Here is a 9,379-nt window from a genome sequence, read left to right as displayed (position 1 = left end):
ATATGGGACTTAAGATAATATATGGGACTTGAAACAAGATAATATATGGGACTTAAGATAATATATGGGACTTGAAACAAGATAATATATGGGACTTAAGATAATATATGGGACTTGAAGCAAAATAAAATATGGGTCATGAAACAAATGTGACAAATTTGGTTTAGTTTGTAATATGGTTCTGATCCTAATCAGCAAAATCTTGTATAATGAAATGGTTTTCTCACTATAACATTTATAATCTTAGCACAAAGAAGCAAAAAGTAAAGTCAAAACACCTACCTTTCAGTATGAAGTTGATGATGAAAATTTCTTTTAAAATGCTGACTCCAGCTCTTTACTTGAAACCAGTAATAATCCAACTGATGGATACAGAAAAGACGAATACTCTTTTTATATCCCTGGTCTAATTATTAAACAAAACAAGTATGCCAAGTTTGGCATTGAGTATTAGGGGTGCCATATGAAATTAATTACATCTGCTTTGAGATCTAAACACCTTGGGGCAAATATACAGGATGTCACTGAGAAACTCTTCTTGAGTACCCCAAGCTAAGAATTAGACAGGTATTGTGTTTTTTAATTGCAGGAAGGTGACTTGCTAAACAGACACAAGATCAAACACTCTGACACAAAAGGTATTTTTCCAAATTTAGTGATTTTAATCAAGATACTTGTACAAGATGTTAGCTAAGTATCATGGGCATAAAATAATTTTTTTACATATATTTAATTAGGATGCCTAAACTGTTTTTCTCTAAGGTGTAAAAATACCATCGCTTTAATGAGCATGCAGTAAACCCTAATACATACATGTATTTACATTTACAGTTCTCTATATAAGAATTTACTAAATTGGGGTTTTTTTTGCTCCAAAGATTAAAATTATCTGGGGGGGTTTTAAAAATCAGATGGGGTTAAGTTTGTAAACATCTCAAAACACAAACTTACCATTGCAGACTGAGTCTTAATTAGGGAGAGATTTATGATGACTTTTTGAATAAAATAAAATAGCTTAATGTAGATCAAGACTTTTGGAAAGTGTATCAAATTATATCTGAGTGAGTATTCACACACTAATAAAGTACTATCATTTTGGACATGATAAACATCAAGAACATCTATTTGTGGCAAAGTTTATATTAGTTAAATGTGTAACCTGAAAACTAAGAATGTGCTTATGACAAGAGCAACAGACAATTAAAGCCTGAACTAAATGCTGAGTTTAAAGAAATGTTTATAAATATGCAAATACACTGGTGGTTGCCCTTGTACAAGTACATACATGTTATTATCAGAATGTGCAAAACATATACATGTAACTGTCATGAAATTTAGCATTGGACCAAGACAAAATGATTTATTGTGTGAATTGTGCAATTTAGATTTTTAATCTAGCTTTAAGATGTCTGCATTGTGGCAATCCATACAAAATTTTCCACATGGATTAGATATGGAATCCATACGTACTTTTACAGAAATATCCATATGGGCATTTGTATTCTATAGCTGAACCACTGTTATGGATTTCAGTGTATCCAAATGGAAACTAGGGGTGTGCATGTACCAATTTTATGTTCAACAACAATAAATGCCCAAATATTTCTTTCTGCAGTGCAAACAAAACTGATTATAAATATGCAAATACACTAATCATTGCCCTTGTACAAGTACATACATGTTATTATCAGAATATGCAAAACATATACATGTAACTGTAATGAAATTTAGCAATGGATCAAGACAAGGTGATTTGTGTGATTTAGCACAGCTTTAAAAAAATTTCAGTCATGTCACTACGATGTCTGCATTGTGGCAGTTTATAGTGATGTCTAGAACTGGGGCACCATGCTGCAGACATGTAGCATGATGTCCCACCAAGTCACATTATCCTCACACCAGGACAACCAGTCCTAACATTAACCTCAAAACGCTGAGTATGAAGCGAGGCAGCTGCTAGTACCATTTTTATAAGTCTTTGGTATGACTCGGCTGGGGTTTGAACCTGCGACCTCCTGCATCCAAGGCAGATGCTCTAACCACTGGGTCACCAGAGCTTCTTTATTTGTCTTCAGTTCAATAAGCTCATTAAAACAGGAACTATTACAGTCCAATAATAATGAAGATGGATGGTTTATTGGAGAGCTCCTTCAAATGCATATGACTTTTGGAATTAGCCCATATATAGATCTGCCATTGACAAATTGAGGACCTTGTCTTGCTATGATTCCTTGATGATACAAAATCTATTAAATATTTGAAGCTTTGCTTTGCTGGCATGAAATAATAAGGGCTGTTCAAGGAAAACATACATGGGACTAGAACTTCACTGTATTACCACTATAGCTTGGTATTTTTGGGGTAGAGACAAAAGTCCCCTGATATGGGTATGACAAAATCTCCTTAGGAAAAATGCCACTCTGGAAAAGGACAAAAGCCCCCCTTCCCAAATTTACATTTTTGAAAATAAATAATTGAGTTATTGTTTTCAATGTTTAAATTATTGCTATGAATCACAGACATTTTAACATGAAGTCACAGTGAGAGCTCGATTAAAATAAAAAAAAAATTATTTATAATATTTCTTAAGTAATATAACTATTAAAATAGAATCTTTTATTTTATGCTTCATAATTTTAAGTACAGAATTCTATACTTATTTTTTTTGGGGGGGGGGCACCAGACAGATGCCACCCCACCACCACTTGTCCAAAAAAAGGAGTGTTTATATGTATGTGTTTTCCCCCAGGTGTGTTGTATGTTTGTTTTTTTAAGAAAAGAATTCTGATCAAAAATGTATTTTAAAATAATTTTTGACGGGGTATTTGTTGGATTTCCTAGTGTTTTCTACAGGGTAGTTCTTCTGAGTTGGTTTCTATCACCTTACTCGAAGTCCCATTCCTGATTTTCTAGTTAACCTTGGCTAGAGGTCACCTATATTCCGTGTGTGCTATGTGTATATTGCTATATGTATGTGTGCTATATATAGTTTTCTTTGTAGGGATAGCCAGTTATTTCAAATTTTAACCCAGTTGTCTTACAATCTTATATTTTATTAATAGTTATATTTATTTCAAATTTGGAATTTGGCGAAGAAACGGTGGACTATTGGTTTTGAAAGAAAAAAGAAGCTATTGTTTTATGTGTGTGTTGGTCTGTGTCGTTCTTCGCTTAAATTAATATGATTAGCACGGTTGGGCTCGAGCAGGGGTCCACACTTTATTTACTGTATTTCTCCCTGCTCGAGTTAGTCCGCCTTTATTTTTTTAAGATTATGTTTTAAAAAAAAACACCAAAAGGTAATATTTATATTTATTTCCCGCTAAATGGGGATGGATACACAGTACGGGAGCTGTGTAACAGAGACAGAGTGAATTAGGTTGAGAGTATATACGAGTAGTTATTTATTTGTGTTGTACGCCTGAGTTTCCCACCTGGGGATATTTCCAAAACTCTTTCACGGGCCTGTTCACTTCGCGTAGCGCCACGTGACGTAGTCCTGTGACTTCATTATCTCGTACTTCCCCCAATAGGGATCCCTGTCCCTCCGTTTTTCTCATGTCTTATATCCATTAAGAATGAGAGAATGATGAAGAAGAAAAAGAAGAAAAAAGGTTTCTTTAGGTTTAGGAAGTTACATGACTGGAAGATTTGAGAGCCATAATAACAATTTATGTGTGGGATATTTCTACAAATATTCAGTTTTAAGAAGTTATATGACTGGGAGATTTTTATATTTACTTGTTAAATGTTTGACATTTTAATTGCGATTGAAATTAAAAAATTTAATTACTTTTTAAAAATTTTTATTATTTTTATTTTTATTTTTATTATTTTTTATTATTTCCCTATCACTATAATCTGGCCACAGGTTTTCATTGTGTCTACAATATAGTCAGTTATTTTATATAGTGTTTCTTCGTCAAATCGCCCATCTAAGTATAGTAAGTTTTCTTTTCTATATCTGTCGTTCTTACTAATTTTCTCTATAACTCTTAGTCTTTCTACTTTTCTTTTCTCGCACATGAGTGATAACATGATGTTTGCTAAAACGTTTTTTTACACAGTGGACAATTTGGCGGTACTCGGACCATATGCCGTCACGCTGCAACCTCTCCCGTCAACCATGCATCATGCATGTATTTGAAGCAGAGGCTTTGTATTTTAAGGGAGCCTAGTTTAACCCAGTGCCCACATGCTCTTTCCCAATTAATATATAGCTTATCTTCTTCTACTTTATTTTTATACTTTTTTGTAGTTATTTCCCTTGTTCATTTGTATGTAAGTTTATCATCTAGTTCCCATAGCTCTTTATTATCTCTATACATCTGTAGTAGTTCTTTAATATATCTAAATCTTCTAGGTACTTCTAGTTTTTTTTACAAGTTTATTATTTTGATAGATGTCTCTTCTGTTTCTCATAAAGAAAATCCAAACCAAAATACATATATCCCTTCCCACGGGTATTCTGGCTCTGTTTGTATTTTTTAAAATCTATTTAGAATATTAGTATGCTTAATTAACATTGGATTCGGTATTGCTAGTCCTCCTTTTTCCTTTGTTTTATATAAAGTTTTTTTTTTACATAATGTGTTTTAAAATCCAAAATATAGCTAATGATGGGTTTATCAATTTTTTGCAATGTTGTATTATTAATGTCGTTTCACTTTAGTATATAATTAATATTTGTATATATGTATGTTTTGCCCACTTGGATCCGTTCCATGAGGCAGAGTGGCGTAAGTGCCCAGATGTTCACATGTTTGTCTATTTTTTCTCTCATTTCCTTACAGTTTGCTTGCTCTTCTCCTTTTCCGAAATACATACCTAGTGCTTTAATTTTCTCCTTGATCTGATGGGGTGGGGTAATCCAGAGTGATTTCCCCTCCAGTTTCCTATTTTAAGTATTTCCGTTTTTTCATGGTTGATTTTTGACCCCAAGGCTTTTCCAAATTTTTCAAATTCCTGTATCAAGTATTTATAGGAATTATGGTCTTTTGTGAAGTTTGTACAATTATCGGCGTTGTGAAGTTTGTACAATTATCGGCGTGTTGTAACATCTTTATTTCCTCTTTTATGTTTGGAACTTTTATGCCTTCAATCCTTGTATTTAGTCTTATTTTTATACTTAGTATTTCTATTGCTATTCCATATAATAGCATAGATAGTGGGCATCCTTGCCGCACTGATCTTTGGATTTCAAATTGCTTAGTACTAGCTCCGTTGACTGCACGTTTGAAGGCATTTTGTTGTACAGGATTTTAGTCCATTTTTGGTAATTGTTTCCAAAACCAAATTTTTCTAGCGCTTTTTGTATGTAGTTATGCTCTAACCTGTCGAAAGCTTTTTCCTGGTCAAAAAGTACCATGGCACCTTTTTGACCACATTCATTTAAATAATCTATAGTTGCTCTTATACTTAAGATATTGTTTTGAATATCTCTACCTTTGGGTCCACAAGACTGATTTTTTTAAATTATTTTGTTCATCCCCTTTTTAAGTCTTTCTGCTAGTTGTTTACTTAGTATTTTATAGTCAGTGTTTAGGAGAGAGAAGGGTCTCCAGTTTTTTTAGGTCTTCTCTATCTCCCTTCCCTTTATATATTAATTGATTATTCCTTCCCTCATACTTTTTGTCATGGTTTCATTTCTTAGTAAAATGTTGTTGAACAACCATTCAAGAATAGGCGACAACTCACCGCTGAATTTTTGATAGAATTCTGCGGTGAGTCCATCTCCACCTGGGGATTTCCTTTTGGTTAGCGTCTTGATTGTATTTAAAATTTCTTCCGTCGAGGTGAGTTCGTCACAAGTCTTTGTGTTCTGACGATATCACCTCGCATTCAATTTCTTGCAAATAATCATCAATTTATTTATCTTCTATTTCTTCTGTTTTGTATAAACTAGTGTAGTAGTTTTTAATGTGGTTCAAGATTTTACCTTTGTCTGTTGCTATCTCGTTATCATTTATTCTGAAACTTTCAGTACACACCCCCCCCCTTTAATTTTTCTCTTCTATAGAGTCCCTCTGCTTTTTTGTATACACTTGTAAATTTTCCTGCTCTTATCTCTCTACATTTTCCTTCTTCTTCCAGTATCTCATTTAGTCTTTTTTGTAGTTTTAGTGGCAAATCTGCTGTTTTTCTTTTTCCTAGTTGTCTATTTATTTCTTCTTTTTCCATTTTAATTTTCTCTCTCCTTATTTTTCCAAACTGTATTGCTTTCTTTTTAAATATTTTTTAAGTTGGTCCCATTCATTTAAAATATCATAATTTCCCCTTTCTATAAAATGTTTAATTTCTACTCTTATCTCTTTAATAAAATCTACTTCTTCCAGTATTTTATTATTAAATTTCCAACTCCCTTTCCCCCATTAATTTCTGGATTTGACTTATATATCTACGTATATTAATTTATGGTCAGATAATTTAAAGTTCATGATGCCTGCCTCTTTGTATATTTTGTATCATAATTTGTACATAGAAATTTGTCCAATCTGCTACCCTTATCTGTTTTATATTCATATGTAAAATCTCTTTTTAAAATATTCAATCTTCTATATACATCTGTTAGTTTATGTCTTGTGAGAAATTTTCCATTTCTGGTTTAAATCTTAGATCATTAGTTGTCAGTTTATCTGTTCTGTCTATATTGTCCCCCACCCAATTAAAGTCGCCTCCTAATATTAAATTTTCCATTGTATATTTTTTGAGATATTTTGTGAGTCTGTCTAAAAATTGTTGCTTTTGGTATTTATTAGCTGGTAGGTATATATTAACGAAATGTATGTTCTCCATTATTATGTGTAGTAATCTCCCTTTAAAAAATCCCCTTCATCCTTTCTTTCCCATTTAACACCTTTTTTTTATATTAATTATTGTTGCAACGCCCCCTCTTAAGTCTCTTCCCGTGTAATTATTTAGTATTACTATTCCATTAAGTTTTTCCTCACATAAATATATAAGCTCTTTGGTGAAGCCATTGTGAGTTTCTTGTAAAAATAAAACATCGTAAATTAAGTCGTTAACTGGAGTTTCTGTTGTGTTTTCATCAGTAGCATTGGTCTTGTCATTTGTATTTTCCGTGCCTATTTCTGTTTCCATTGTATTTCCGGTCATACGTGTATCGTCAGTGTCACTTTCGTATTCTGTCCCTGTCTCAAAATTCTCGTCGCTTTCGCTTCCCTCGTCATTTTTGTCTTCCTCTTCTTCTTCGTCTTCATCGTCTATTTCTTTCTTGTCCGTTATGTCCGTCTGTTCATTTGTTCTGTCCGTAGTTTCCGGTCCCTTTTTTTTTCTTTGTCATGTTTTGTAGTGTTTCAAAATCCTTTTTTATGTGCAGTTTCAGGAGTGTCGAATCTTTCTTCTTCTATTGCTCCCTCCTGCGAGGAGCTTGACTATGAGAAGGCTATTTTTATGTTCTTATTGGGTAGTGGAGTCGATGTAAGGGGTACCAGACCAAAACGGTCTGTTTGATCCCCTTCCATTTCCTCCTCTTCCTTTTCTTGTAGTGATGTTTATTCTTCTTGTAATGGTGCAGATTTGTTACTGATTTTAATTTAATTTTAACTGATTCGGGATGTGCGGTGTTGCAAATTCCAGTTTTATTTGGGCTGAGAATTGTTGCCAATTCTGGCGTAATTTGAGATGCTCCAAACTTTGTTTTTTTTTTTTCCGGTATTGGCACCGCTATCTCTAATTGCACCGTTTCACTGGTCTGTTTTGGGATTGTATTTTGGTGTATTTGTGCAATTTAAATTTCTGCACGTACCTCATCGTCTATTATTTGTGGGTCTAGGGCTGTCGCCACCTTACTTGCGTATGTAGGAGCTGATGGTTTATTTGTGCATTGTTGGGAGTCATTCCCGGTTTTCCCACATTTCGGATATTTTCTCTCCAACTCACATCTCTTGTACCATGTTTTGAGCATAAAGCCCATTACATAGAAATGTGCTGTTACTTTTTTTTGGTATCTTGCGTTTGAAATTTGGTTTCTACTTTATGCACCAATTTGTTTGTATCTATTTCAAGTGGTAGCCCAGACGCAAATAGTTCACTTGTTTTTCCTTCTATTTCCCGTATAAAGGGTGGTGTTTCTCTAACTTGTACAGTTATCCCCTTCACTTCTATTATCTCAGATGTGATTTGGGGGGGGGGGGGTCATAGTCTTTGGGATATAAAACGTACTTGTTATATCCACCATTCTGGAGGCCATCGATTTTCCCCAAGTCAATTCTTTGTACATGTAGGACCATCAGTACATCTCGCTGTCTCGGTGCATTCGCTGTTTCTCCAAAATCTATTGTCTGACAGCCCTTGGGGTGATATGCAAATAACCTACCTTCCTCTACTTTTGTTTTGTAGTAAGTACTGAGTTTAGTACCGGTTGGTTTGTTACTAATTGTTACTAATTCTACCTGATCCATTGTTTCTCTGAACTCTATTCAAGGCTTAAGATCCAATTTAGAGACTGGGGTCTCACACCACTATTTAGTATTTGCTAATTTATTCATGTTTAAACAGTTAACTGTCTACAAGTGTAGTTATCCAAGGTAAAGTGCTTAACTGATTTTGTGTGAGAAAAGGTGCAATGTAGCAGAATTGCACACTGAACAATATTAAGTTCTAATTAAATGCTGAGAGTCACAAAAGGTATTATGTGGGATTACTTTTGCTCCAATAACACCTGTCAATAGCAGACTATTATTATGTAATCCACTTTGATTCTTTTATCAATATACACCTACATTTATTGAAACCAATTGGTTTAGTTTTAATCACATCAACTTGAAGGCCATTAGTTTGTAGGATTTTGTGGGTTTAATTAGGTATAAAAATAATTTTACAAATGTGCTTAAATATAGCATGCATTTTGGATTATTCTGTGTAGTAATAATTTGTAGCATAGTGTGCAGTACACAGATGGGTTCAATAAATTTGATTTATTTGTGTGATATTTGCCAAAATATGACTATTGTGTCACCAACAAAAAATATATAAAATACTTTTATTAAAATGTTTCGTAGTCATTACATATTACATTACACATGATAAAAACTAAATAATGCAAAGAAGACAATTGTACATAGTAAATATAGTTACAATAGGTAAATAAAATCTCAATCATACACATAAACAGTTCAATAGAAATGAACAATGAAAATGCTTAATACTGTAAATAGGAAAGATCAAGGGGCCCTTGTCCTAGGGCCCATGTCTTACCCCAGTTAGTGGGGGTCTGTACTTATGGGGAATTTGTCATGGAATTTGTATTTTTTGGGGTAGTATGTACCATTGTATATTCAGACTGTGCCGGTACGTCTGTAGTTTCTGTCAGTATGGAATGTACAGAACTCCATGAGGAATCCTGTCATAACTTTAA

The sequence above is a fragment of the Sinohyriopsis cumingii genome, chromosome 13 (assembly GCF_028554795.1).
Source record: "Sinohyriopsis cumingii isolate HCF-2022 chromosome 13, ASM2855479v2, whole genome shotgun sequence".
NCBI lineage: Eukaryota > Metazoa > Mollusca > Bivalvia > Unionida > Unionidae > Sinohyriopsis > Sinohyriopsis cumingii.
This window is presented reverse-complemented; position numbering follows the sequence as displayed.